Source organism: Fundulus heteroclitus, unplaced genomic scaffold (genome assembly GCF_011125445.2).
Source record: "Fundulus heteroclitus isolate FHET01 unplaced genomic scaffold, MU-UCD_Fhet_4.1 scaffold_75, whole genome shotgun sequence".
Taxonomy (NCBI): Eukaryota; Metazoa; Chordata; class Actinopteri; order Cyprinodontiformes; family Fundulidae; genus Fundulus; species Fundulus heteroclitus.
The window spans coordinates 487,768-515,671 of record NW_023397197.1 but is presented as its reverse complement, the minus strand read 5'-3'; the positions used below and the strand labels follow the sequence as shown (position 1 = coordinate 515,671).

General features: G+C 41.3%; 1 protein-coding gene, 1 long non-coding RNA gene and 1 pseudogene across 2 annotated transcripts in view; 2 read left to right on the top strand and 1 right to left on the bottom strand.

Annotated features, from left to right (window-relative positions):
* The window catches only part of LOC118561913, a 716,353-nt gene that overhangs the window by 290,955 nt on the left and 397,494 nt on the right, over positions 1 to 27,904 (top strand). The window lies entirely within an intron of this gene.
* The window catches only part of LOC118561874, a 951,216-nt pseudogene that overhangs the window by 563,489 nt on the left and 359,823 nt on the right, over positions 1 to 27,904 (bottom strand).
* LOC118561902 lies at positions 12,333 to 17,410 on the top strand. The gene is made up of 3 exons (XR_004930356.1): positions 12,333 to 12,374; positions 13,040 to 13,273; positions 17,250 to 17,410. It is a non-coding gene; the product is annotated as an uncharacterized LOC118561902 (long non-coding RNA).

The following is a 27,904-nucleotide window of genomic DNA, read 5'->3' as shown; positions in this document are numbered from 1 at the left end:
AAGTTAACAAATCTATCACTGAACTAACATTTCCATCATGTTTTTTCAAGTAATGGACAGAAATCTGGTTTCTACAGGATGGAGAACTTTGTACCTGAGAGTTTCCAGTTTGCAGTTTGGACTCTCCAGTCCAGCAGAGAGAAGCTTCACTCCTGAATCCTGCAGGTTGTTGTTACTCAGGTCCAGTTCTCTGAGACTAGAGGACTGGGAGCTGAGAACTGAGGACAGAGCTTTACAGCTTCTCTCTGAGAGGTTACAGCCACTCAGTCTGAGGAGACAGGGAGAACAATCTGCTATCAAAAAACAATTCATCAGAAATATTGTTGATTTCTTTACAGTCACCAATGTTCTCCTTGGAAAGATTGATGGATATGTCTGATTTTACACGTCTTCATGTTGCCTTTTGTTGTGAACTGGTTCATTATAAATAAACTACCTTTAGGTGTAATTTATGATGCTGAGATGGAGAAAAGGGAGGAGGCTCAGAGAAACTCCATGAATAAAAACAACAGTTTGCTTTTAAGGCACTTGCTGCCAAATATTCAAAAATAACAGAAATGTTTGTGGCAGGGCCGTCAACAGCTGCCATGGCTGATGATGACGGTGGCGGTGACATCAGGTCTCTCAGTGGCAGCAACATGTAGCAGAACCTGCGCTAAGCTGGGCTGCTTTTAGAACACAAGGCTGTGTAATGAGCAGGTTAAAGCAACCCAACCACTTGGTAAATCTGAGAAAATGATACAACATCAATCAGTGTTGTAGTACTCGAGTCCGAGACTCGAGTCCGAGTCATTAGCTAAATTTAGAGACTCGTGACTTGACTTGGACTTGAGCACTGATGACTCGGACTCCTACATTCAGATCATTCTGACTCGGAAATTGAGAAAAAGACTTGACTTTTTTTATATCATTAGGCTATAATTTTAATATGTCATTAGAATATTATTTGGTGTATGATTTTAATATCTAAATGTCGTACCGCGCACGTGACGTCACCATCTCATGAGCAACGCCCCTTGCCGCTAAGGTTGGGCAAACAGTGTGAGAGCGCACGTAGCAACCAGCCATTACACATGCAACAGACACAACTATATGACCGACTTTTCAGCTGTTAAACTTTCACAAGAGGATGTTCAAGCGCCCATTTTACTGGTAGAACTGTGGAACAACATACCAACATTCAGCTCAAATGATGGATTGAGTGTCGAGGGCTCGGAAAGACTGGAAAACTGGCCAAGTTGATAGGAAGGTAAGTCGTTGTTTTTCTCCTGCTCGGCGTTCATGGCGTCATTTGCAGTTTTTTTCTGTTTGTAGTCACCGTCCAGGAATCGGTATACATTGTCCGGCCCGGCGAACAATTTAGTCCAGTCCTGTGGCCATGCATTATCATTATCCAACGGCTGTATCTCCTCGCTGCATCGACCGATCCACACCAGATTTGTTGTGAGTCATGGGGGAGGGCTGCCGAACGCGTTTGTGGGAATCGCCCGGTGGACGGGCGAGGAAAATGCGTGACAACATCTGCGGTGGCGGGCGGCCGGCGGTGCGCGAACCCCGCCGGCCGCCCGGAGCCGCGGCGGTGGCCAATAGGCCGGAGTGCGCTTGGCTGCGAGTGCCGATCGACACCGCTTGCGGCTTTAACATCCTTCATATGCAGCCTGTCAGCGTACCTCGAGTCGCTGTTGCGCGTTCCATAACAACAATGTTTAAAAACCATGGTTAGGAGACGTCTTAGACTTGGAAAAAGCGGTAGTTTTACCGAGTAAAACCAAGGGTGACTACAGCGAAAGTGCAATGGAATCTTACTGCTTCATGTCATACATCACACGTCAATAGTGACTCGACTCGGACTTGACTCGGATTTTTTTTTAATGACTTGGACTTGACTCGGACTTGAACAATGGTGACTCGAACCTGGACTCGGACTCGAGGCATAGTGACTTGACGACAACACTGACATCAATACAGTAATCTTAGCTAATGTTCTAAGGCCAAGTTAGTCTGCTTTGTAACTGCAGATGAATTTAGCTAACGTCCTTAACATAGAGACAGGGACACAGTCTACATCTTTGACCTTGATTTTCCCGGAGAAAACACATCAAAGATAGATTAAAGGGAAGAGGACTCACTATGTCACGTCATTCACGTACAAATCTGACAAAGGTGAGATGTCTCACTCTGATTAAACATCAATCCCTAAACCTTTTTAACTGTTGATTGACTTGGAGTGATTTTAAACTATTAACTTATTTATTATCTCATTTATGTTATTTATTTATACCATCATTTTATTGCTGAATTTTAACAAATAATAATCATTATCTCCTAAATATATTTCATTCTTCAAAGTGTTCACAAAATAAAAGCCTTTGAGAATCACTCATATACGGTGAATCTGCGTCTGGTTTCTATTCATAGGGAATAAAGGTCAGACAAAAGTTAACAAATCTGTCAGTGAACTAACATTTCCATCATGTTTTACCGGTAATGAACAGAAATCTGTTTTCAACAAGATGGAGAACTTTGTACCTGAGAGTTTCCAGTCTGCAGGTTGGACTCTTCAGTCCAGCAGAGAGAAGCTTCACTCCTGAATCCTGCAGGTTGTTGTTCCTCAGGTCCAGTTCTCTGAGACTGGAGGACAGGGAGCTGAGAACTAAGGACAGAGCTTCACAGCTTCTCTCTGAGAGGTTACAGCCACTCAGTCTGAGGAGACAGGGAGAAAAATCTGCTATTAAACAATTCATCAGAAATATTGTTGATTTCCTTACAGTCACCAATGTTCTCCTTGGAAAGATTGATGGATCTGTCTGATTTTACACGTCTTTATGTTGCCTTTTCTTGTGAACTTGCTGATTATAAATAAACTACCTTTAGGTGTAATTTATAATTCTGATGGAGAAAAGGGAGGAGGATCAGAGAATCTGTGTGAATAAAAACAACAACTTGCTTTTCAAGCACTTGCTCCCAAATGTTCAAAAATATCAGAAATGTTTGTGGCAGGGCCGTCAACAGCTGCCATGGCTGATGATGACGGTGGCGACGACATCAGGTCTCTCAGTGGCAGCAACATGTAGCAGAACCTGCGCTAAGCTGGGCTGCTTTCAGAACACAAGGCTGTGTAATGAGGAGGTTAAAGCAACCCAACCACTTGGTAAATCTGAGAAAATGATACAACATCAATACAGTAATCTCAGCTAATGTTGTAAGGCCAAGTTAGTCTGCTTTGTAAATGCAGATGAATTTAGTTAACGTCCTTAACATAGAGACAGAGACACAGAGTCTAATTTTAATTTTGTAGTTTTAAGAGTTTATTTTGTATCCCTTTGGCTTTATTCTTCTGACTTTATTCTCGTAAAAAATAAAAATAATTAAAATAATCTAACCTGGCCATGTTGCTCCAGTTCACAACAACGCTGAATAACCTTTATTAATAAATTTAGTTTTATCATAACTGAAATATACAGAAGAAAAATTACTGACCAATATCCATGTCTGGATATCACCAGTACATTCCACATTCAGCTAGATTAGCTTCAACACAAATATATCAGCGAGAAATGTTTTCATATTCTTTACAAAAAGTAATTTCAAAACATATTGAAGGTCTTTCTGAGCAAAGTAATTCTCACAAAGACGAATGTTTTCCTAGGTGGAAGCGTGTAGAACACATTTAACTTCAACATGAACAGTTTTTCTAGCTTACTTGATAAAAAATTGATTTTCCCGGAGAAAACACATCAAAGATAGATTAAAGGGAAGAGGACTCACTATGTCACGTCATTCACGTACAAATCTGACAAAGGTGGGATGTCTCACTCTGATTAAACATCAATCCCTAAACCTTTTTAACTGTTGATTGACTTGGAGTGATTTTAAACTATTAACTTATTTATTATCTCATTTATGTAATTTATTTATACCATAATTTTATTGCTGACTTTTAACAAATAATAATCATTATTATTATTATTATTGAATCCATTAAAACTGAAAACTATAACGGCAACAATTCTGACACATTTTATTGGGATGGGCGTCCTGAATATATTTCATTCTTCAAAGTGTTCACGAAATAAAACCTTTGAGAATCACTCCTATACGGTGAATATGTGCCTGGCTTCTATTCATAGGGAATGAAGGTCAGACAAAAGTTAACAAATCTATCACTAAACTAACATTTCCATTATGTTTTAGCAGGTAATGGACATAAATCTGGTTTCAACAGGATGGAGAACTTTGTACCTGAGAGTTTCCAGTCTGCAGTTTGGACTCTCCAGTCCAGCAGAGAGAAGCTTCACTCCTGAATCCTGCAGGTTGTTGTTCCTCAGGTCCAGTTCTCTGAGACTGGAGGACTGGGAGCTGAGAACTGAGGACAGAGCTTCACAGCTTCTCTCTGAGAGGTTACAGCCACTCAGTCTGAGGAGACAGGGAGAAAAATCTGCTATTAAACAATTCATCAGAAATATTGTTGATTTCTTTACAGTCACCAATGTTCTCCTTGGAAAGATTGATGGATCTGTCTGGTTTTACACGTCTTTATGTTGCCTTTTGTTGTGAACTGGTTCATTATAAATAAACTGAATCAATATTTACCTCATTAGCAGATTTCTCAGAAATAAAAGCAGTAACAATCTGTGTCCTTTAGGGATGGGAATCGAAAACCGGTTCCTGTTCAGAACCGGTTCCGTGTATTACAACTCCGTGGCACCGTTTGGCAGCTCGCTTCCAGCTCGCTTTTTTCGATTCCGTCGTGCTGCAGCTCTGAGCAACATAACGGCAGGACAACATTTTTTTACGCAAGTTACGTACATGGCATTCAGTAAGCAAGTACGACGTGACCAGGCGCAAAACAAAACAAAAAAATGCCGCCTCATTGGGTAAATGGTCGAAAGTTTAACTTAATTTTAAGTAAGAGAAAAATGACAACGAGGCGCTTTGCAATCATTGCAAAATGGCATTTATATCCGCAGGAGGAAATACATCCAACAGGCAGAAACACCTGCGCACACAACATGGCATACACCGGACAGAAGCTAAAGTTACGACCAGCATGGAAGGCAGCTCTGGTGGTAAGTAGCTAGTTTTACATCACTCACTGGTTCCTAGTAGATCATATGCCATTTCTGGAAATAAACCAATTTCCTACCTCTCTTTGGGGTTATTAAGGGAGTGTGCCTTTATCGTTAATCCAGCCCTTCATTTGTAGCATGTTTAATTTGAACTACTGGTAGCTTGAATTCTTACATGATTCTAGGCATTGCAATGGATGTAACGAAACATGCTACAAAGTTGCTCCGCAGTTCGGGGAGTGAGAGAAAGGTGACGCTCGTTTATTTAAATCAGGGGGAGATGAGTTTATTTCCCAAAATTGTACAGTAATGCTTTTTCATTAAACGGATGGCTTCTCCATTAGATTTAGATGACTGAGGTTATCTAAAGAGAGATTAATAAGCAACTGTCACAACAAACTTACATTTTCTTGTATTCTAAACAACTCATATACTGTATTTAAGTTTGTTTTTATATTCCTTTTTTTATTTAAACAAATATAAATGTTACTCCAGTTGCACATTTGCTGTGGACATATTGACCTTGTTAGTTTTTAAGGTTGTGTGATAGTTAAGTAAACAAAGTTGATGCTCATCATCAAACTGTTTGTTCTCCTTTTTCCCCCAAATTGGAATCAAAAAAAGAATCGAATCATTTCACAGAATCAATAAGGGAATCGGAATCGTGAAAATCTTTTCAATTCCCAACCCTAGTGTCCTTACAGAGTTTTGTTGGAGGCTTTAACCACTGGCAGCAGCCTCAGAAGAACCTCCTCTGAAGCAGAGTATTTCTTCAGGTCAAACACATCCAGATCTTCTGCTGATGACACTAAGATGAAGATCAGAGCTGACCACTGAGCAGGAGACAGTTTATCTGTGGAGAGACTTCCTGAACTCAGAGACTGTTGGATCTCCTCCACTAGAGAACGATCCTTTAGTTCATTCAGACAGTGGAACAGATTGATGCTTTTCTCTGCAGACACATTCTCACTGATCTGCTCCTTGATGTACTGAAGTGTTTCCTGATTGGTCTGTGAGCTACTTCCTGTCTGTGTCAGCAGACCTTGTAGGAGTCTCTGATTGGTCTGCAGTGAAAGTCCCAAGAGGAACCGGAGGAACAAGTCCAGGTGTCCATTAGGACTCTGTAAGGCCTGATCAACAGCTGTCTGGTGAAGATACTTTAGTTTAGTGTCCCTAGAAACTGAGGACTCCTTAGAAGTTTGTGTTTCTTCCATCAAGTTGACACCAGAGTTGATGAAGGTCCGATGAACATGAAGAGCAGCCAGAAACTCCTGAACACTCAGATGGACGAAGCAGAACACCTTGTCCTGGATCAGTCCTCCTCTCTCCTCTCTAAAGATCTGTGTGAACACTCCTGAGTACACTGAGGCTGCTCTGATATCGATGCCACACTCTGTCAGGTCTGATTCATAGAAGATCAGGTTTCCTTTCTGCAGCTGATCAAAAGCCAGTTTTCCCAGAGACTTAATCATCTTCCTGCTCTCTGGACTCCAGTGTGGATCTGTTTCAGCTCCTCCATCATACTTGACCTTCTTCACTTTGGTCTGAACCACCAGGAAGTGGATGTACATCTCAGTCAGGGTGCTGGGCAGCTCTCCTCCCTCTCTGGTCTCCAACACGTCCTCCAGAACCGTAGCAGTGATCCAGCAGAAGACTGGGATGTGGCACATGATGTGGAGGCTTCTTGATGTCTTCATGTGGGAGATGATCCTCCTGGCCTGCTCCTCATCTCTGAACCTTTTCCTGAAGTACTCCTCCTTCTGTTGGTCAGTGAACCCTCTGACCTCTGTCACCATGCCAACACACTCAGGAGGGATCTGATTGGCTGCTGCAGGTCGTGTGGTTATCCAGAGGCGAGCAGAGGGAAGCAGTTTCCCCCTGATGAGGTTTGTCAGCAGAACATCCACTGAGGTGGACTCTGTAGCATCGGTCAGGATCTCCTGGTTCTGGAAGTCCAGAGGAAGTCGACTCTCATCCAGACCATCAAAGATGAACAGAACCTGGAAGTGTTCAAAGCTGCAGATTCCTTTGGTTTCAGTAAAGAAGTGATGAACAAGGTCCACCAAGCTGAACCTTTTGTCTTTCAGCACATTCAGCTCTCTGAAGGTGAATGGAAATATGAAGTGGATGTTCTGGTGGGCTTTGTCTTCAGCCCAGTCCAGAGTGAACTTCTGGGTTAAGACTGTTTTCCCAATGCCAGCCACTCCCTTTGTCATCACTGTTCTGATTGGTTGATCTCTTCCAGGTGGGACTTCAAAGATGTCTTCTTGTCTGATGGTTGTTTCTGGTCTGTGTGGTTTCCTGGATGCTGTTTCAATCTGTCTGACCTCATGTTCCTCATTGACCTCTCCAGTCCCTCCCTCTGTGATGTAGAGCTCTGTGTAGATCTGGTTCAGAAGGGTTGGACTTCCTGCTTTAGCGATCCCCTCAAACACACACTGGAACTTCTCCTTCAGACCAGATTTAAGTTGATGTTGACAAACTGCAGCAAGTTGTTCTAAATTAACACAAAAAGTGAAATCAGACAGGAAACCAAATGATCTTCTGATAATGATGTGAATAAATGTAATTCCATCTCTTCAGACATCAGTAAATGTGTGATTTATCCATCAGGTTAAATCTTTGTAGAAATCCTCTTACTGCTCAGACGGTCAGCCAGCTCTTCCTGCTTCATCCTCCTCAGGAAGTTCAGAGTGATCTTCATCAGAGCCTCTCTGCTACTCCTCCTCTGCTCTTCATCCTCACCTTCCAACACCTCCTCATCATCTCTCTGACTCTCTGAGCAGTCTGGGTCATCTGGACTCAGAACCTTCTGGATCTTCTTCAGCTCCTTCTTCACAAAAGTGACAATGTTGTCCTCCAGCAGCTGGAACAGAATAATATATGAAGGACATATCAGACTGAGATCATGGATCCAAACATCAGAACCATGTCAATCAATCAATCAATCAATCAATCAATCAATCAATCAAATTTTTTTTTGTCAATTACAATTTGCATTGCAATCGAAAAGTCAGTTCCAGTACAACCGTCCATCACATACACTTAAACAAACATTTGGGGGGAACGATTGACTGAGGCCTTGCGTTGCCAAAAAAAAAAAAGCGCAGCTGTCAAGGCCGCATTCCTCCAAACTGCCCAGACCCCGCCTAAACGGAGTTTACAGGCGCTGCCTTGAAACTCTCGAAGAAAGAGCAACAACATGGGGGAAAGAGGGGAGGGAGAAAAAAAAGAGACAGATGTTTGCCTATTTATGCTCTCACCTATAAAGAGACAAACAACCGACAAAAAAAAACCTCATAGCACAAAAGCATAAATAAACACAAGACAACATGTATGCAGGAGGGGGGGGGGGGTAAAAGCTGCAGAGAGAGAAAAGACACGACCGACCTCGGAGAGAGACAGAGAGAGAATGTTGGACAGACTGACGGTCCACTGGTCCACAAAGTCCAACATGGAGACGACTGAACAGAACCGATGGAAAAGTAGTTGTTGTACATGTACAGACCATAAATATGGAGTCAAGCTGGGTTTGATGCTGCCGGGCAGACGGACCTCTGGGAACCTCTGAGTTCTGCTGGTCCACTCTGTGGAGGAACCAGAACAATTAGGAAGGAAGGAAATATTCATCCAGCAGTTTTCATAGATGAAATCACCAAGAGCTTCACAGTAAAAGTCCTTAAAACAGAAAAACTGAGCATCAAATGAACACGATACAAATAGGTTAAAAAGAGGAAGATGAACTAAAAGGATGAAGACCAGAACCACCAGAACCACCCAGTAGACATTTTAAAAACTGGGTCTTGAACTGGGACTTCAAACTGTCCACACTGTCAGCAGATCTGATGCTGGTGGGGACAGTGACCCAGAGCTTGGAGACAGTGGAGGCGAAGGTTCTGTCCACACAGGTCTTCAGGACAGTGTGTGGGACATCCAGCAGGTTCTGATGACTAGATCTGAGGTGGTGTTGACCTGGAGGAGGTCTGAGATATGTGGCCGTGTGTCCATGTAAGTTTCTGTCCTGGATGTGATGGTGAGTATTTTAAAATGGATTCTGTAGGTCCCTGGAAGCCAGTGAGCTCACATTATATCTGTCCACACAGAGACAATCAGAAGATAAACATCCATGAAGGACTTCTGGATGTGAGCAGAGAACCAGAGGATCCAGGTAGTTGGAGACGTTTAATGTTCCTGCTGATCCATTAAGAACTAGCAGAACCTCTGATGGTCCACTTCAGCTCAGCTTGGTTCCACCAACCACATGATGAAGCTTTCCTTCCCTGCTGAACTGCTCTCACAACGCACACAGGAACCAAGTCTTGATGGGTCAGACTAAAGTCCCTTAAATGAAAGTTGCGTCATGGGCGTTCCATTTTTTTCGGGTCACGTGATCTCCTGCGGCCATTTTGGGTCTAGGCTCAGCTAAGCTCAGCGCATTTACAACACTGCGAGCGACCGATTTCTTTTATTTTTACTCCTGATTATTTCGAGTATTTTTGAGTATTTCTTTATTTCGAAAATAAGCCACCACGGCTGCAGCAACAGCACTGATAAAGGGACGCGGATGTTCCGTTTTCCAAGCGATGAAGAGCGGCGTTTATTGTGGATCAACCGAGTCAGTCGCTTGGACCAAGAGACGAACAAAACTTGGAGACCTACAACAAACTCTCGCTTGTGTGAGGTATGTGGGCTTTTTTTTCTAAAGTCAGGGTTTCCCGCAGCGCTAAGTTTGGCGAGTCGGCCGCCTCGCCAATATTAAAAAAAAGCTTGTCTCTCCCCGCCAGTCCCCAACCGCTAAGCCGGGCATACACTGTACGAGTTTTTCAGTGGTGGTACTTATATACATCTCAAACTGTACAACGGAACCGCGGGGTTTAAAAAGTTCACCGCTAACGATCTGTGCAGCGCGACGCTCGGACGCGACCGGAGTGCTCACACTGTACGTCGTGCCCCCTCTGGGACCGCTCGCTGTGGTGGCAGAGGCAGGCGAGCGACGGTGGGTGACAGGGACCCAGAGCAGGGGGTCGAGCCCAGCTCACGCACCGCACCGGCGGCCGCGTGGCACACGTGGCACGGCCGCGAGCGGAGGCGTGCCGAAACAGGCGGCCAGCGCGTCCTATGGGATCAATTCTGGACTTCAAGACAGGAAAAGAGAAGTATACAGTTCACTTAAATATGTCTCTCTCAAGTCTTATTAAAATGTAATATCAGCTTTTCTGGATACCTAGTAGGTGATCATCAACACTCAGTTGTGTTTTATTCAGAACACCTGCCTGAAGGGTATTAGAAGGTGCGAAACACGCATAACATAACAGTGTTAAAGCGCCTGCCTGTGGCAAGTTTAGATCCAAAATGGCGGCACTCGCTGAGTTGGCGCAACTTTCATTTAAGGGACTTTAGGTCAGACTGGCTCTAGCAGGTATTTCCCAGCGGGTCGTGGAAATGTGATCCACTGTTAGTCTGACATGGAGCCAGGAAGCAGCAGAACCTCCTGATCAGCATCAACACTCCAGACATGAAGACATGAAGGTGTTTTCATCAGAACAGGGCAGCTGATTTCTGGAGATAACGGATCAAACCTCTGTCTGCAGATAGAACTGGAACATCTGAGAGCTCACTGGGAGGAACTGGGTTTCTGTTCTTGGCTCTTAAAGAAATGTAACGGGTCATTTCCAGAACCTCAGACCCCGACTGAGGAGACCGGTCCATACTAGGGCTGGTGATTGGCTAAAATATCACAACATGATTCCTTGCAGTGAAATCAGGATTTTATTAGTTTCCCAAAGTAACAATAAAGCTGTTGAAGAAAAATCTAGAGAAGCATTTAGACCAGAGCATTTCTGGACCCATTTTAATGAGTTGCTGCAGTTCTGCTAACTTGTCTGAAGCTCAACTGAAATGTAATAAATCCATTGAGATATTTAAGAGCTGAAGAACAGCTGCAGCTCTAAACTCCTGTGAGGGAACAACACCAAGTCTCTGGTTCTGATCCCAGTGATTGTTCCAGCTCCAGCTGAGAAGAACTGAAACTCTTCAGTCACTAAAACTGAGGAAGACTTTCAGATACGATGATAAAACGGTTCAGGAACAAAGAAAGAAAGTCCAGTTGGTTCCATGTTGGATTTGATTCAATCACTATGAATATGGGAGATGGGCCAAAAGAGTCCAGTTTGCTCATTAACATGGAACAGAACCAATCAGAGTGAGCTCCAGTCCAAACTAAATCTTTGACTTTAAGCAGAGAAAAGTGTTTAATGATGGCGACTAATCAATGAGGCCCAAAAGCAAACAGATCAGAGCTGTTAAACATGATGTAGCAGCATCCAGGACGCCTCCAACAACATCCATTCTTTCCACTTTCACTGCTGTGGTTCTGGAGAACATCCAACACACACCGCTTCACATATGAACATAGAAATGTGGGAAAAAGAGCTGAGCTCACGTTAAACACATGTTGGAATAAAAACATTTCACACTGACTCAGTTTCCACAGTTACAGCAGTTAGATACAACTCACCTCTCTGAGGATGGAGGTCCAGAAGATTTGAAGTCCATGAAGTTATCCTTTGACCAGTCGCTCTTAAAGGACACACAGCTGGGTTCTGGTTGATGTTTACGTGTCCGTCTCTTAGGAATCCTGTCAGAAAAAACTTATTATAACACATTTTGTAGAATTTTACTTAAGTACATTTTAAATATGACTGAATATTAAACAACGAGCTGTGAGAAAAAATAGAACCAGATCCTAACTTTATATTCTTGTGACGGAGGAGCCGTCACGAGCTAGGACATAGTTATAAGTCCGCATCAGCATGCGAGCACGTCTGCACACACATACACCAGCTCTAACTTACTTTTTGTTGCAGCTAAACTGATGTGGTTCATTGTGGGTGCACACACGGTGTTCCTGCTTCAGTTAGCATTCATTATAACCTTTTTATTTTCAGTTTCAAACATTTTCCCTGTTTTGTTTTCAAGCAGGCTTGTTTCTGGATTGTGGTGTGCTGGGAGGAAGTCACATGACGTGATGTCATCAGAAGTACTGAGTGTTTTGTTAAATTGAGTACTGTATTTTTGATTGTAAGTTTATTTTTTTCCTTATTATTATTATTTTGTATACTTTAATTTATTTGAGTTAGAAGTAATTGCTTAGATGTTTTTGTTTGTTTGGTTTTTGTTTGCTTGTTTGATCTTCCTGTGGGCGGAGCCTGTGGCTTTAAAAGCAGGGCTCTGCTCCACATGGAGACAGTCTGTGGTTAGACTCCAGAGAAGTCACACTGAGGGTGAAAGACTGTAACATGGAAGGTACTGTTCTTTTTTTGTCTACTTTTTAACCTGCCTGGACGTCCTTGTATATATTCTGCACCTGCCATCTTTGGCTCACCTGAAAGAAAAACTGAATAAATTTCACTAAAGAGATCTCCGGCCTTGGCCAGTCATTTATGTTTGACCAAGCATAGAAGAACCCCGTCACAATTCTAAATGGTTCCTATCAGAACCGATCCAATCCCCCATCATGTTCCTGATCATTGATCCTCCATTTTGTTGACACCTCTAGGGACAAGTATGCATGATAATTATAATCTTCATTCAGGGAAGGTACATGTTGGAAAAATGTGAATGTAATCATTTTATTTCTAACAAGTTACAGGTATTTGGTTTGTTTTAAGAGTTTGCTTTCAGGAAGGTTCTGTTGTATTTAACCTTAGACAGGAATAACAAATAATTCTCTCAGATAAGGAATCCCTTGCTCCCTTCTTTGCTTTCCACCCCCATGTTGTAAAATTCCTGAAACCTCCTGACCCAAACCTCCTGACCCCCTTTTTGATGTGTGATAATAAAGACAGAAGGACAGAGATGACCCGGCGCAGACGTTCCTAAACCTTAAGGGAGTGTAGTTCTCCGTTTGGGTTCCTTTGTCCTTTTCTATAGAAATGTCTAAAACTTGTGTTGTGTGGTTTTCATTCTAGGATAAAAGGGGTTATCTTTAATAACCCTATCAGCCTGGTACCGTGACGCGGATCCCAACATATCAGCTCGCTGACGAGAGGAGCGGACACGCTGAAACCCACCGGTGGTCTGAGTCATGGACCTGTCTAAAGTCCCGGGAGGTAACTTCCTCGCTGGGCCAGCGTCGTAGGTTAACTCCTTTCGCCAACGAGGGATTGACGGGATCCGACCGGGAGAAAAGCACACCACAGCAAGTAAGTTTTAAAGCGATCGCTTAAAGTCCGTCGTTCAGGGTTTCGGGTGATTAAAAGTTCCCCGAACAGGTGTGCAAGCGGTTTTAGTCCCTTGTAACGGGTGATTAAAAAAAATCCCCGAAAAGTTAAATCGAGAGGTCTGAGTCCCTCGAAGCAATACGACCGGATTTCAGTCCGTCGTGTAATTTAAGGTAACTAAAAAACTCAGGTTAAAGTCCTGAACGGTACCTTAAAAAAAAACAGGATTAAGGTCCTGGAAGGTAGATAAACACAACGCAAAAGTAATTAGGATGGGTTCAGCACAAAGTAGAAAGGGAAATCCCAGAGGGGATAAAAAGTTTGTGTACCCAAGTAAATTTAAAATGTTATCGCAATAAATATTATCATGTATATTTCTTAATATTAAAAAATACTTGGAGAAGTGGAAGAAAAAGTATAAAATAGATGGTGTGTGTTGAAGGTGAATCAATGGAAAAACGTGTGCCGGCTAAAAATAAGTGCTAAGAAAGAAAAAAAAGAGGGGAAATAAAAAAATGTGTGTGTGTATGTCTATGTGTATATATGTATATAGATATATTTATAGCTATATAAGAGCTTGACGTTGCGCGCTGTAAGTTAATTCAAGCACAAAATAGGGCGGGTAATTGGAAATTTCAGATCCATAAAACAATAAAAATACTTATATTTGTTAATGGAAGGTTTCCAGCCGCATATATCTGCGTGGGTTAAAAAAACAAAAACAAAAAAACACTTAGTTACACTGATAACGTCTAACGTAACCAGTTATGGAATAGGTCTATGTGTGCATCACGCCGAGAAACACGCTAAAAAGGGAGGTGGTGCGTCTGGAGGGGGGGGGGGCACATTTTCTGGGCAGATCCTTCATGTGACCCAGAAGAAATATTTGCTTTCCAAGCCACCGGACCGCCTTGACAGCGTCGAGGAGGTTTCCGAGGAGGCAGGGGCGGTCCTAGTGACCGAGGGGGCTTTCAGCCCAAATCAGTAAAAACAGATGGGGGGTGCTGGAATTGTGGGTCACCCGGCCATTTGGTCCAGGGAATGTCCCAATCAGATACAAGCACCTCATCTGCAGGGACAAGGAAGAGGCCGCAGGGACGGTTCTTCATATAAAATGTGACTAGGGGCCTAGAGCAAATGGGGACATAGAGCATTAAAAACAGTAGATGTGTATGGAGCATGGGAGCTATTAAATGCATTAAAAGAAAAACCATACATGCTTACAATTAATGGACAGCCAGTTACTCTTTTATGCAATTCATGAGCCTATAAAACATGTATAAAAGATAATTTAGGACTAAAAACTTCTAAAATGTCCATTTTTGTAAAATCAGCAAATGGTCAAACATCCCAAGAATGGATGTTAAAAGCATTAGAAATAAAAGACCCTCAAACAGGAAGAAAGGTTGTATGCTCTTGTAGTAATGTCACCAACTTGCCCCATTAATCTGTTAGGACAGGACTTAATGAAAAAATTAGGTATTGCAGTTTTCCCAACGCAGGATGGAATGAACATGTAATGTCGTTGCAATAAAATCCTCCTGTGTTTTATGCACTACGCTTACAGTCTCTGCTCCAAATAAAAGAAAAAAAGTAAACTTATGCAAAATGTTAGAAGCACATTATCAAAACCAGAGGATGAAACTCGGTTAGCTGATCTACAAACCACTATGAATGTGTGCTTAACCCCAGATGAAAAGTTTGCAAAACAGTTTCTAAAACAGGAAACTACAATTGTGGCTATACAAAATATGTATACAGATGGGAGATCATTCGCAGCAGTTACTGTTATGCTTTCTACACAGACGAAAAAATTGTATGGCTTACCATGGGAACATTTTTTGTCATTGTTTAAGACCAATGAAGCAGAGTGGAGAGACACAGGCCCGCGTTTAAAAGCTGCAGAAAGACCGTCTGATTTTCAGCAGTGTCCACACAAAACAGGCTGGCTTTATAGCCGTAGTACAGAACTATGGAAACAGCCTTACAAAGTTCTGTTCGATGCAGAACCCCGTGTCCAAAATTTGGCATGAGACAAAAACGTCCAACATTCTTTGCTATCAGAATCCAATGAAAATGATTTAAAAGGTATTCCAAATGCTTTGTGGTCTACAGGGCCAACTGATGTAGGATTATTGACAACCGTAGAACCAGTTAAAATAATTCCTAAATTAAAGTACAGGCTCCAGATAAAACAGTATGGGCTAAAATATGAAGAACAGGAGGGTATAATGGCAATTATAAACATTTCATTGGATGCAGGAATAATTAGACCATGTCCAGATTCTCAGTTTTTACTTTCAAGGAAGAGAAAAAAATATATGTAGACACGCCTGCCACAGGGATTTGTAGACCGTTCTACAATTTTTATCCAGGCTATTTTAACATGCTTAGAGAGCTTTAATCTAAAGCATGGAAATAAAGTATTAATGTACATAGGTGGCTTTCTAATTGCATTTAAAACAGCTGCTACATCATTTTGGCTAAAATGGGAAACAAAGTTATCAAAGATAAAATGCAGTGGGTGCAGAAACAAGTCCGTTACTTAGGCCATGTTATCTCAGAAGAAGGTAAAAAGATACAGGAAGTGAAGAATTGCTATAGTAAGTGAGCCTAAAAAACAAATGATGTCTTTTTTAGGATTGTGTAATTATTGAAGAGTTTGGATTTGACATTATGTAGAGAAAACTTAGCTTTCTTAAATTTTATTCATGACATGCTGATGGCCATGTCAGACACAATCCAGTGGACCTCAGAAGTAGAGCAGCAATTCACAGAGCTAAATGAAAACTTATCTCAGCAACTGTCTTAGCTCTAGTTTTACGACTTCTGTGTTGTTTACAGCCCCGTGGTGATAAGCTCAAACCTTTAGCAGCAGCGCTACCCCCATGTCTGCTAGCAGTTTGTGCAACTACCATGGCTGTAGGAAATTCAGCTGAAGTGGTCTGGTTTCATTCAACCACTAGACCCCCATGTAGTAGATGTATTACAATTTGGTCTTTCTGATATTTGCCTAGAGCAAAAAACAGAGCAAATCATTGTTCTAGAAGTGTTGTTAATTATAGAAACAGCGGCAACTGTAGAAAAACACATATGGGTAAAAAATGTAGCAACAATGAATCAGAAGGATTCTATAGTTTGTAACAAAGCAGTTCTCCCTAAAAGCTTATTCCAAGCAGCAGCTTATTTGAGCCATGGGCAATTGCCATGTCTCAAAAAGGGAGGGATAATTATAATACAGCAACATATGGATTTATTTCATAGGATTTAATTCATACAAAAAAAAAAAATTGTAAAGCATGTACGAGTAAGATTTGTGTTAAAAATTACCCTCAGGTTAATTTTATATCAGAACAGTGAAGGTTTCCAGAACTAAAGGAACCCTTTGAAGTGATGCATATAGATTTTAATGAACTTACAAAGTGGCCCTTACAAATACTGTCTGTTAATGATTGATGCATTTTCAAAATGGGTTGAAATAGTTCCAGCAAAGCAAACAGATGCACTGACAGTAGCTAAAAGATAGATGCAAAGGTTTGGCATCCCACAGAAAATTTACAGTGAAAATGGTCCATATTTTCTGAATCAGGTGATTCAGCAAATGGCAAGCAGGTTACAGATAACCTTAAAGAAACACACCGTGCCACAAAGTGTAGAACTTGTGAAAAGGACAAATGGGACATTTAAATACAGACTTAAAAAGTGCATGGAAGAAACAAAGAGGCCATGGCCAGAATGTTTGGACCTAGTAAAACTGTACATGAGAATAACTCCAACGAGCAGTGGTTTGACTCCATTTGAAATAATACATGGCAGACCATATAAATTACCGCTGTTCACAATACAGACGCCACCTAAGGGGGGGAAAAAAACTCTAGCAGACTACATGAGAGAAATGTTGCAGTCTAAAGAAGTGTCCAATGCAAATTTACTGCCAGGAGAACCTTTTTCTCCACAGGATCCACAAGCAGTGAGACCAGGAGACTGGGTGTTCATCAAAATCATCAGAAGGAAGGACTGGGCGAGCCAAAGTTGGGAAGGACCATTCCAAGTGCTCCTGACCATGCCAACAGCTGTAATGATCGCTGAAAGACCTTCCTGGATTCACCTCAGCCACTGTCAGTTACAGAGAGTGTTAAGTGCCTAAAGGTTGGAACAGTGGGGAAGTCCGACTTCAAAGGGGTTTGGTTTTTGAGGGCCACTCGTCTCAACGTCGGTGAAGAAACCAACTGATCCCTGTTCTTTAGAGTCCTGGGTAAAATTAACATCTCTGTTAACCTAGCAAAAAATGGCTGCCATGAAGATTTGGCTGGGAAATCTACCAGACCATCACTCAGAGAGCTTGTGGCAGATGTATGTGACGATGTTGGCTGAAGAGAAGAACATGAGTATATGCTACGTATGCTCAGTGATGCCTAAATCCACCAGACAACCCACCCTGTATGCTAAGAGCATGCCGGCAGGAGACGGAACGTGTCTCCTGAGGACTGTCCTCGTACCTGTGTTTGTTTCTGACCACACTATCATCTCAGCTCAAGCTGTGAAGGAAAATCATCCTTCTAATAGGAGGAGAAGAGAACTCAGCTCCAGCTCAGTGTTCCAACGCCATGATCCCATGTGGGGTTCCAACGTTCCCTCTGAACATAAGCACTGGAGCACAGGGAGTAAAATAGTACTTTCACTTTCCCGTGGTTTGGAGTTGGTAAATCTATGCTGTTGATTGAGACATTGGACTATAGAATGAAGACCCTGGTAAACATGACGATGGACATCAATAAAGGACAAAACAAACAATTAAGTGAAATGCGTTTAATGGTACTGCAAAACAGAATGGTTTTGGACATGTAAACTGCTAGCCAAGGTGGCGTATGTGTAATGATTGGAATTTCCTGCTGTACGTACATTTCTGATGCAAACTCATATTACTGAAGCTATGTCTGCTTTGAAGAATCTGCAACAAGCAATGTCCCAGGATGTTGTTTCTCTAAGTATGAACTTTCTCTCCTGGTTCTTTTCAGGATTGTGGTGGCATCTTTTACTGAAAATAATGACACCCAATATTATTGTTCTTATTATTCTTTGTGTTTTTACTGCTTGTGTAATCCCATGCCTAAAGTCTATGATTGCTAAAACTATGGGAAATGTAATGTTTCAATATCAAATGCTTTCACAAATCCCTCTTGAAGAAATACAACCTGTAGTTTAACTTTTCCCTTGTTAAATGCTTAACAAAATGACAGTCTCATTGAAAATGCAGAATGCAAGAAAAGAATACTTGAAGTAGGTTAAGTTAAGCTTTCAATAAAATGATTTAAAGGGGGGAAATGTTGGAAAAATTTGAATGTAATCATTTTATTTCTAACAAGTTACAGGTATTTGGTTTGTTTTAAGAGTTTGCTTTCAGGAAGGTTCTGTTGTATTTAACCTCAGACAGGAATAACAAATAATTCTCTCAGTTAAGGAATCCCTTGCTCCCTTCTTTGCTTTCCACCCCCATGTTGTAAAATTCCTGAAACCTCCTGACCCAAACCTCCTGACCCCCTTTTTGATGTGTGATAGTAAAGACAGAAGGACAGAGATGACCCGGCGCAGACGTTCCTAAACCTTAAGGGAGTGTAGTTCTCCATTTGGGTTCCTTTGTCCTTTTCTATAGAAATGTCTAAAACTTGTTTTGTGTGGTTTTCATTCTAGGATAAAAGTGGTTATCTTTAATAACCCTATCATTACACAATCTTTATTCTGCCGAAGGTTTCAGTGTCACGTGTTCTACTGTGTGTCGGCTGCTCAAAGCAGTCAAACAAGTCTGATTAGCTCCACCCCAGAAATCAACTCCAGTTTCCCACCCATCCATTCATCCATCCATCCATCCATCCATCCATCCATCCTCTTATCCGGGGTCGGGTCACGGGGGTAGCAGCTTCAGTAGGGAGGCCCAGCAGAGAGACATAGTCCCTCCAGCGTGTCCTGGGTCTCACACAGCAGAATTTTAAAATAGTCTGCTGATTAGAAACCACACGTAACGATAAAAATCCTACATAAAACATGTTTGGTCACACAGTGTGTGGTGTCTGGTCAGACGACAAGCTGTTAGTTATTTTTATTATTCGCTACATGTTTTACGTTTATTGCATTTATCATGTATTTACTCATTACTATTGAGGTTTTAAGGTCTGAGTTTATTCAGACATCAGAGTGTTTTTCAGAGGACTGATGTATCTCTCCTATGTTACAGAGGGAGGTCTGGGGCAAGAAACAGCCTCACCATAAATTTGCGAGCACCGTCTTACCTGTGGCTTACACCCAGCCATCTGTGGTTACTCCTTTTCCTGAGGACTGAATTATTAACTGTTAAGGTTGTTCTGCATACCTGAAACTACTAGTTTACAATGTCAAAGGTCACACTAAAGTATGTTTCCCCCTTCCTTAAGTTCTGCAATGAAACTAGGGCCCCTCGCTTTTTGAGATGATAAAAAGTACAGCAGCAGCAGCAGTAGAGTGGATCTCAGAACAGGAAAGAGATGTGAAGGAATTCATCTCTCTGCTGGTCTCCTTCCAAGATTTAACCCTGTTTTCTCTCTTCTTTGTGTTGTTTAATGAATGTTTTAAAGGTTTAGCTGAAGATCATTCAGATGTCAGACGGGAAATCTTGAGGTCTGAGCGGTCCTGACGTTCTGCTGAGCGGACTGATCGCTCTGAACTCACCACATATGGCAGGATATTCTCTTAAGATTATTTTAAGAGACATGTTGATAATCAGCGCCTCTCTGAAGGGACTAGCAGGTCATAAATCAGGCTAAAATTCCTGCAGTGTGAACCGGCCTTCATCCCCAACAGAATCTCTGTCCCCCGTGTTGGGAGCATGCAGCAGGGAGAGCAAACCCAGTCCACTCCGTCTCATTTCTAAACATTTACACGTGAAAATAGAAATGTGTTATTTTTGTTAGCTGAGAAAAGAAGAGGGTCGTTACATTATCATTAAGTTAGTGGTTAAAACTGAAGATTTAACACATCAGTACAGGGTTGTTTGAACAGACCGAGGATGTTTGGCTAATGGATAATCTCCTCTCTTTAACCTTGATGATCCCGTAACCTGTTCTCAGAAAGTAAACGGCTCTTTGGTCATTTAGATGTTTCACAAAAATAATGTTTGCTTTGTGTTATTACATTGTCATATGTCTCTCTGCTGAAACCATGAATCCTCCTTCCTGAGTCCATCACAGCTTTCTGCTTGTTCCTGTATTTTTATTGCTAGATAAACCAGCATTATTGGATCATATAAAACATCCTTTGTGATCAAATGAACACTGAATAAAGTTACAGCTGAACTGTAAAGCCCTCCTGTTTACATATTATTATCCAACGATACCATTTCTTGGCATTCTTTCAGGTTTTATGAAAGAGAATGAAACAAACTCCTATCATATGGTCACCATGGTGACATGGAGAGTCACTCCAGCAGACTCTGAAGCAGCAGAGTTTCATTGTTACATTTATATTTGCTGATGCAATATTCAGGACAGAGCTGTCTGCATCACCTCTACACAGCTTGTCTGACCACAACATGGCCGTGAATCAGACACACTGCCTGTTCTACATTTAGTAAGTTGACATAATTGAGGAACGCCCCATTACTGTTAATCCATCCTCTGTACTTATAAAGGGAAATGCAACATTTAAAGACACTCTGCAATTTATTACACTTTGATGACATTTGTAGCAAAAGAATGCATCATATTTTCATATTATCCTTTCAGAAAGTGTAGATAATATTTATTTACTGGTTTTCCTAACCCATTTACTGCTTCATTAGAGGCTGCAATCTTTTTTGTCTTCAAAACTTTTATTGAAATCCTATTAAGAAGCTCGTAGAAACAGTTTGCATACCTGATGTTTGAATTTATACACCTGTGGTCATGAATATGGTTAGAACTTCTGATTTCTATTTAGATGGGTGCAGAAGCCTTTGTCTAGTGGAGAGTGTATCTGATTTTTAAATCTGGCCAAGTTTCATGTGAGACACCTAGACTTTCCCCCTTTGACTTCTAAGGTGGGTTTTAAACAGTTTTTAGTAATGTGCTAGCAGATATATCCTAAAATCATCCTTTACCATACTAGGTCTGGATCTATTTAGTTCCTGTCAGGAGAGCGTTACGTCTAACTTAACACTCATATATAAACATAGTGGTAGTGGCTCTCATTGGTGTCTGTGTAAAGGCTTCCCAGCTACCACTGGGAGTCTGGAGGAGAATCTGTGCTTTTGTCTTAGGCTGATGAATGTCTGAGAATCATAACCAGCATTACATGCTAAATGTGTAAAGTTTGATTATAATGTGTAAAACAGCTGGAGGTATAACTTTATTATCAGGATTATGCTTTAATGTTAACTTCAAACCAGCAAACAGCAGAAACTGTAACATATAGAATTACTGTCAGCTCCACAGCTGCTACAGATAATTCTGTGATTGACACGTTTAATGGGACATTTTGAATTAAGGATTAATTTTAGTCACTTATTGTGTGGAAAGAGCATTATCACTGTAATGTATATTTATTTTTTTCAACTTATTTATTACATTTAATAAAAATACATTCTTAATTCCAAAGGAAATTAAATGCTGTTATAACTGAAGCTTCTTCAATGAGGTGATTGGCTGCATGCAGGAAGGATCTCATGTGAATCTGAGCTCTAATGACGCCTCACCAGCAGGTCTATAAAACATGGAACTCATCACCACTCCAGACTTTTAGATAAAGTTTAAATAAACTGATAAAGCTTCCTGGATGGGAACATCTACAGAATCAGAATAGAAGAACAGTTGGGTTTTTTTTAACCTTTTTTAGGATTGATCTTAACCTGGATGACTGACCAGCACACGCCTCCTTCCTTTATGACCAATTTAGATATTTTGACACACAGTGTTAAAGAAGATTAAGTGGATTATCTCATTTGTGTGTATTTCTTTCTGTATGCGTCAATAAATCCTTTATTAGTTATTTTAAAGGAAGGTTTAACAATAAAGGTTTCATGGAAAGGTTCATCTTCAAGACAATTTACTGAACTTTAAATGGAACAAATGGTTGTTTTTCCAAACTCAATAAATTTAAATACCAGTTACTTCATTGTGGAGAAACTTATAATGACTGTATCATAATGAGAAAGCTTTAGGTTTAGGGACTGTTACTGGTGAACAGGAATAGAACCAGTTTCTACAGAACCACAGAGAACCAATCAGAGTGAGCTCCAGTCCAAACTAAATCTTTGACTTTAAGCAGAGAAAAGTGTTTAATGATGGCGACTAATCAATGAGGCCAAAAAGCAAACAGATCAGAGCTGTTAAACATGATGTAGCAGCATCCAGGACGCCTCCAACAACATCCATTCTTTCCACTTTCACTGCTGTGGTTCTGGAGAACATCCAACACACACCGCTTCACATATGAACATAGAAATGTGGGAAAAAGAGCTGAGCTCACGTTAAACACATGTTGGAATAAAAACATTTCAGACTGACTCAGTTTCCACAGTTACAGCAGTTAGATACAGCTCACCTCTCTGAGGATGGAGGTCCAGAAGATTTGAAGTCCATGAAGTTATCCTTTGACCAGTCGCTCTTAAAGGACACACAGCTGGGTTCTGGTTCTGGTTGATGTTCAAATTTACGTATCAGTGTCTTAACACTGCAGTGAGAAAAAAACGTATGTTAACACATTTGGAGTTTTTAAAAAAAATACATTTTTCAAATACGGCAGATTCTGACATAAAGAGCTAACCAAACAGATCATAAACTTGATGTTCTAAATGGTTCCATCAGAACCGATCCAATCCTCCATCATGTTCCTGATCATTGATCCTCCTTAATAAAGTCCAGCCTTGTTTCCAGAGCAGAAAGAACTGTTTCTGAGACAAACATGTTGGTTAGAAATGACTGAGAGGACAGTTTGGTGATATTAGTGCTGAGCTCTGACATGGAGAAGAATCCTGAGTCCTTTTCACTCGGACCATCAAGGAGGTTCTGATGGAGCTTCATTAAGTCTTGGTGTTGTGTTTGTAATGTACTGAGGTGGAACCAAAGCTTATCCACTGCTGAGTCCAGAATAGAGGTTGTTCTAGACGCCTGATCAATAATGAAGTGAAGCAGCTGGATGCCCACTAGTCAGAACTGACAGTTTTCTCCATTTTAACCAGAATCACTGATTAAAATCATGATGTGATGAGTTGTCAGCCTCATTTATTCACACTATAGAAATTCAGCTTAATTTTAATGAACAACTGGTTCTGTTGGTCTGGGTCGTATTCAGACAGTAAATAAATGTAAAGGTTCTTCCATAAATGTCTGATCAGCCGTCCTTCTTTCTAGGATGAATAATGTTGAACACATGTTGGTCATCAAGGTCCAGGAAATGTTCTGGAAGTTGGTGAGTTTTTCCAGATGTGTCCTGCTGGAACCCAGAGCTCTAAGCAACAGGCTGGTGTCACTCAGCTGGTTGTGCAACACTGACTTGCTGTTTGTCAGAAGCCACTGGTACCATGCTGAGCTGCTCTGTTCAGTCTGGATGAAGCAGCAAAGAGGAACAGCAGCAGCTTCAGGACCACTTGGTCTCTTCTGGCCTGATATAGTGAGAACGCTGTGTGAAAAGGGCTCTGGACACTTAGAGATGCTGATCTCACCTCTGAGCGTGGCTCTGGCTCTCAGCTTCCCCACACAGAGTGGTTTTAGAGGGAGGGACTCCCTCCTCTCTGTCCTCACACTGATCCATGCTGCTGAATTCACATCCACATCAGCTCACACACACTTTCTACCTTCACCTGCAGAGGAAACACAAATCATTCATCAACTCTGATCATCCTTTATTCAGACGAGTTTAATAAAAAAGATTAAACTGTTCACATTTTGCTACCATGAAAATCAGACTTAAACTAAATCAAGCATACAGTCTGGAAACATGTATTAGTTTCCAGACTTTGGGAACAAACAGAAACTAAAGGATGATGTTGAAGGAATGCAGTGATTCCAGTTTGACTGGAGAGACTAAAAGGAGTTACAGAACCACAGACGACGGTTTAGAACCAGGAACTAAAAAAATAAAAAAACAAACAGTGAATTATTTTTGAATCTAGCACTTAAATAATTTACACTTAGACAATTTATACATTTATTCCTTTAGATTAGCTTTCAACCAGCAGAGATGAATCTTTGTGCTGAAATCAGAAGTGAACATGTTCTCCAGACATCAGAGAGCAGAAACAAAGAGGAAAGTTCCTCAAGACAAAGTTCTGGTAGGAAACAAAGCAAACTTACAGTTTGTTCAGACGGTCCAAAGTGCTGAAGAACAAGATCTGAACCACTGAGACACAGGTGAGCTGCTACCTGGAAGGAGGCGGAGCTTCAGCTGTGATGGAGGCAGGACAGGTAGGTTAGTGGGAGGAGTTCAGATCTGACTGCCTTCTGGTTCTCAGACTCATCTCTGCTGTTCTGCTGAAGAACCTGGTGCTACCTAGAAAGCAGGTGATGTAAAAACTCAGTTTAACTGTCTGCTAACAGTGAATTCAGAGAAACTCTGGTTCTTTTCTCCAGAAAGAGGGACCAGTCTGACTCTGAGGAACAGACTGAGAAGACAAGCTGCTCCCTGCAGGATCTCCATGAGAAACTCTGACGTTCTTCTGCTCAGCCTAGAACATCAGTCTGAATGTGTTCCTCACTATTAAACCAGATTATTTGCTTCACTGTTGGACATTTTTCTGACCCACATGTGATGAGCTATTATCCCCACATGTAGTCACTGTACTGGAATAATGTTAACCTGAATTATTTTAATCTGTGTTATGATTCATAAACACATAATCATGAATAAGTTCCATGTTTCTGCCTTGTTCTTGTTCTCAGATGTCCTGAAGGTTCCTCATCAGTGATGCAGAAAACTTCATGTCTACAGAGTGTTGATCAGTCAGAGAAATGATTGAAGTGAAACAGATCTTACCATCATGATGTGAGTTTGTGGAGTTAAAACCAGCGAGGCGGTTCTATTTCTCTGATCTCAGCAATAAAAACACTAATAATAGCAGAACTTTGTTTGCTATTGTTGACAGGCTGACCAACAGCTCACCAATCATCCCTCCTGATGGAGACCAGCACCATCTATCTCCACCTCTGAGAACCTGCTGATGTCTCCTGAGCCTCCACAATCATTACAGCATCTAAATGACTTTAACAAACTGAATTATGTCTTCTTGACAGAAACACATCAGAAGAGAAAATCCACAACTTGCTGCCTGGATTTGTTCCCTCTGAGTTTCTAAAAGCAGTTTTTAGCTGTGATGCCCCTGAAATATTACAGATAGTAAATACTTCCCTCCAGTTAGTTTGTTTTCTAAAGGCTGAAAACTGCAGAGATCAAACCTCTGTTAGAGAAACCAACTCTAGATCCATGGATAATAAGTCCCTACAGGATCAGAACTGATCCACTGGTTCTGGAAAAGATCATTGAAAATGGTTCTGATGAACAAATGTATGACTTTGTGATGAAATGAATCTCTTCAGTGATTTCTAGTCAGGCTTCAGACCACAGCACAGAGACTGCACTGCTAAACGTTTACAATGATGCTCATCTTGACTGGAATGGCTCCAGAACTCCTCTGTTGGTTCTACTGGATCTCAGTTCTGCTGAACACAGTTCATCACAACATGTTGATGATCCAACTAGAACACTGGCTGGATTATCTGGTTCTGGGCTAAACTGGTTCACACCATATTTGGCAGACATGGATAACTTTGTGTCATTTGGTAAATAAATATAAATCTGGACCAACAAAAATTAAACGTGGGGTTCCTCAAGGATCCATTTTCAGCCCACTATTATTTCTCCTCCATGTGATGCCAACAGGTCAGATTCTAGAGTTCTCCAGCATCTCCTAGCATCCATGCTGACTACATGTGACTTGTAATCTCCATGTTGCTGCTGAGCCTGGCTCACTGCAATCACTGAGTCAGTGTGTCCATAATATCAATGAGCGCATCAGTCACAATATGCTACAGCTTCATGCAGACAGAAAACATCATTTTTAGTCCAGAACTGTGAGGATCTAGATCAGTGGTCAGCTAGACTCTATGAAACATGAAGCTTTGACCACATTTCTGTTATTTTAGTCTCTCTGCACTGGCTGCCTGAACATTTTAGGATTCATTTTAAAATGCTTTTATCTGCTTCTAAAGCTCTAAATGGCCTTGCCACACATTAGCTGTCTGAACTAGTACATCCTGCACATCCTCTGTTCCCTCAGGTCACTGATCAGCTGATCCTGAGTCAGCCAAAGATGAAGCTTAAGCTCAGGGTGACTGAGCTTTAGCTGCAGCAGATCTAGAATTATGAAACAACCTTCCCTTGGACATCAGACAGTTCTCCTCCCTGTGTTTCACATTCATTTATAAAACCATCTATTCTCATTGGCCTCTGACACCATCAGAGACTTTAAATTGTTCTGATTATCATTATTACCATTTTGGTTCTCTTTCCTTTTACTTTATTTTTTACAGATTTTATGATTGTTGTATTATTTTAGCATAGTTCTTACTGATTTTAATTTAATTATTTATAAAAACTTCAAAACAATCACAGCTGCTCATGTCAAAAGAAAAAAAGTGTTAAAATAATTAAACCAACATTGTTTTAACTAAAAACAAAAAGTCTCATGCTGTGTTTTAGGCCAAAGAGTTAAAATGTGTTCAAGTTTTAAAGTTTAATGTCTTGTCATGTTATCATATGGCTGCTGTTTATTCATATAGAGTAATTTGGTTCTGTGGTGCTGAAAGTGCTCTATAAATAAAGCTGGGATGGTACTGGGTCTAAAAACTGGAGAACAGAACATAAAGCTGGCTGTAGTTTTAGTCTTGGATCTAAATGTTCCACATTACTTCTGACATGATGGAGCGAGTCTGTTGAAGCTAGATGCCTTTCTCAGGGTAGGGCTGCATGTGAACGCTGCTACTTTCTGCTACATCACGTTGGCTCCATGCACGGCTCTGCTCAAAGCAGCAAAACAGGAACTATTTCTCTGCAAGTTCATGTTTCTAGTTCTGTTCAGTCTAGTTCTAGAGCTCAGAAACACTTTCTACCTTCACCTGCAGAGGAAACACAAATCATTCATCTGCACATCAGCTCTGATCATCTGATGACGTCACAGCTCACCTGGTTTGTAGTTTTCCTTTCAGACTAAAACAGTCAGCAGAGCGTCTGCAGTGATATCAGAGGCAGGTTGATAAAGTCTTGATGAGAAAGGAGAGAAGTTCTGCTGAAAATGTTTCCTGATGGCGTCCTGAGGAGAAATGAGCCCAGAGAACAGAGCTGCTGGTTGCTTCCTGCTGCAGGAACTGCTCAGACTGGTCTGGCTGAGTGGGAGTCAGAGGAAAGTTCACCTGCTGACGTCTGAAGACATGAAGCCTTCTCATGACTCCCAGTGTGAACACAAACACTCTGCTGCTGTTTAAATGGCTTCATTGTTGTTCTGCTGATCCAGCTTCTGTTCAGCTCTGATGGAACCACAACCTGCTTTAACTGGGAACCAACTGGACTCTTCATTGCTGGAGATTTGTCTCCCTCTGCTGGTGAAAAGATAAA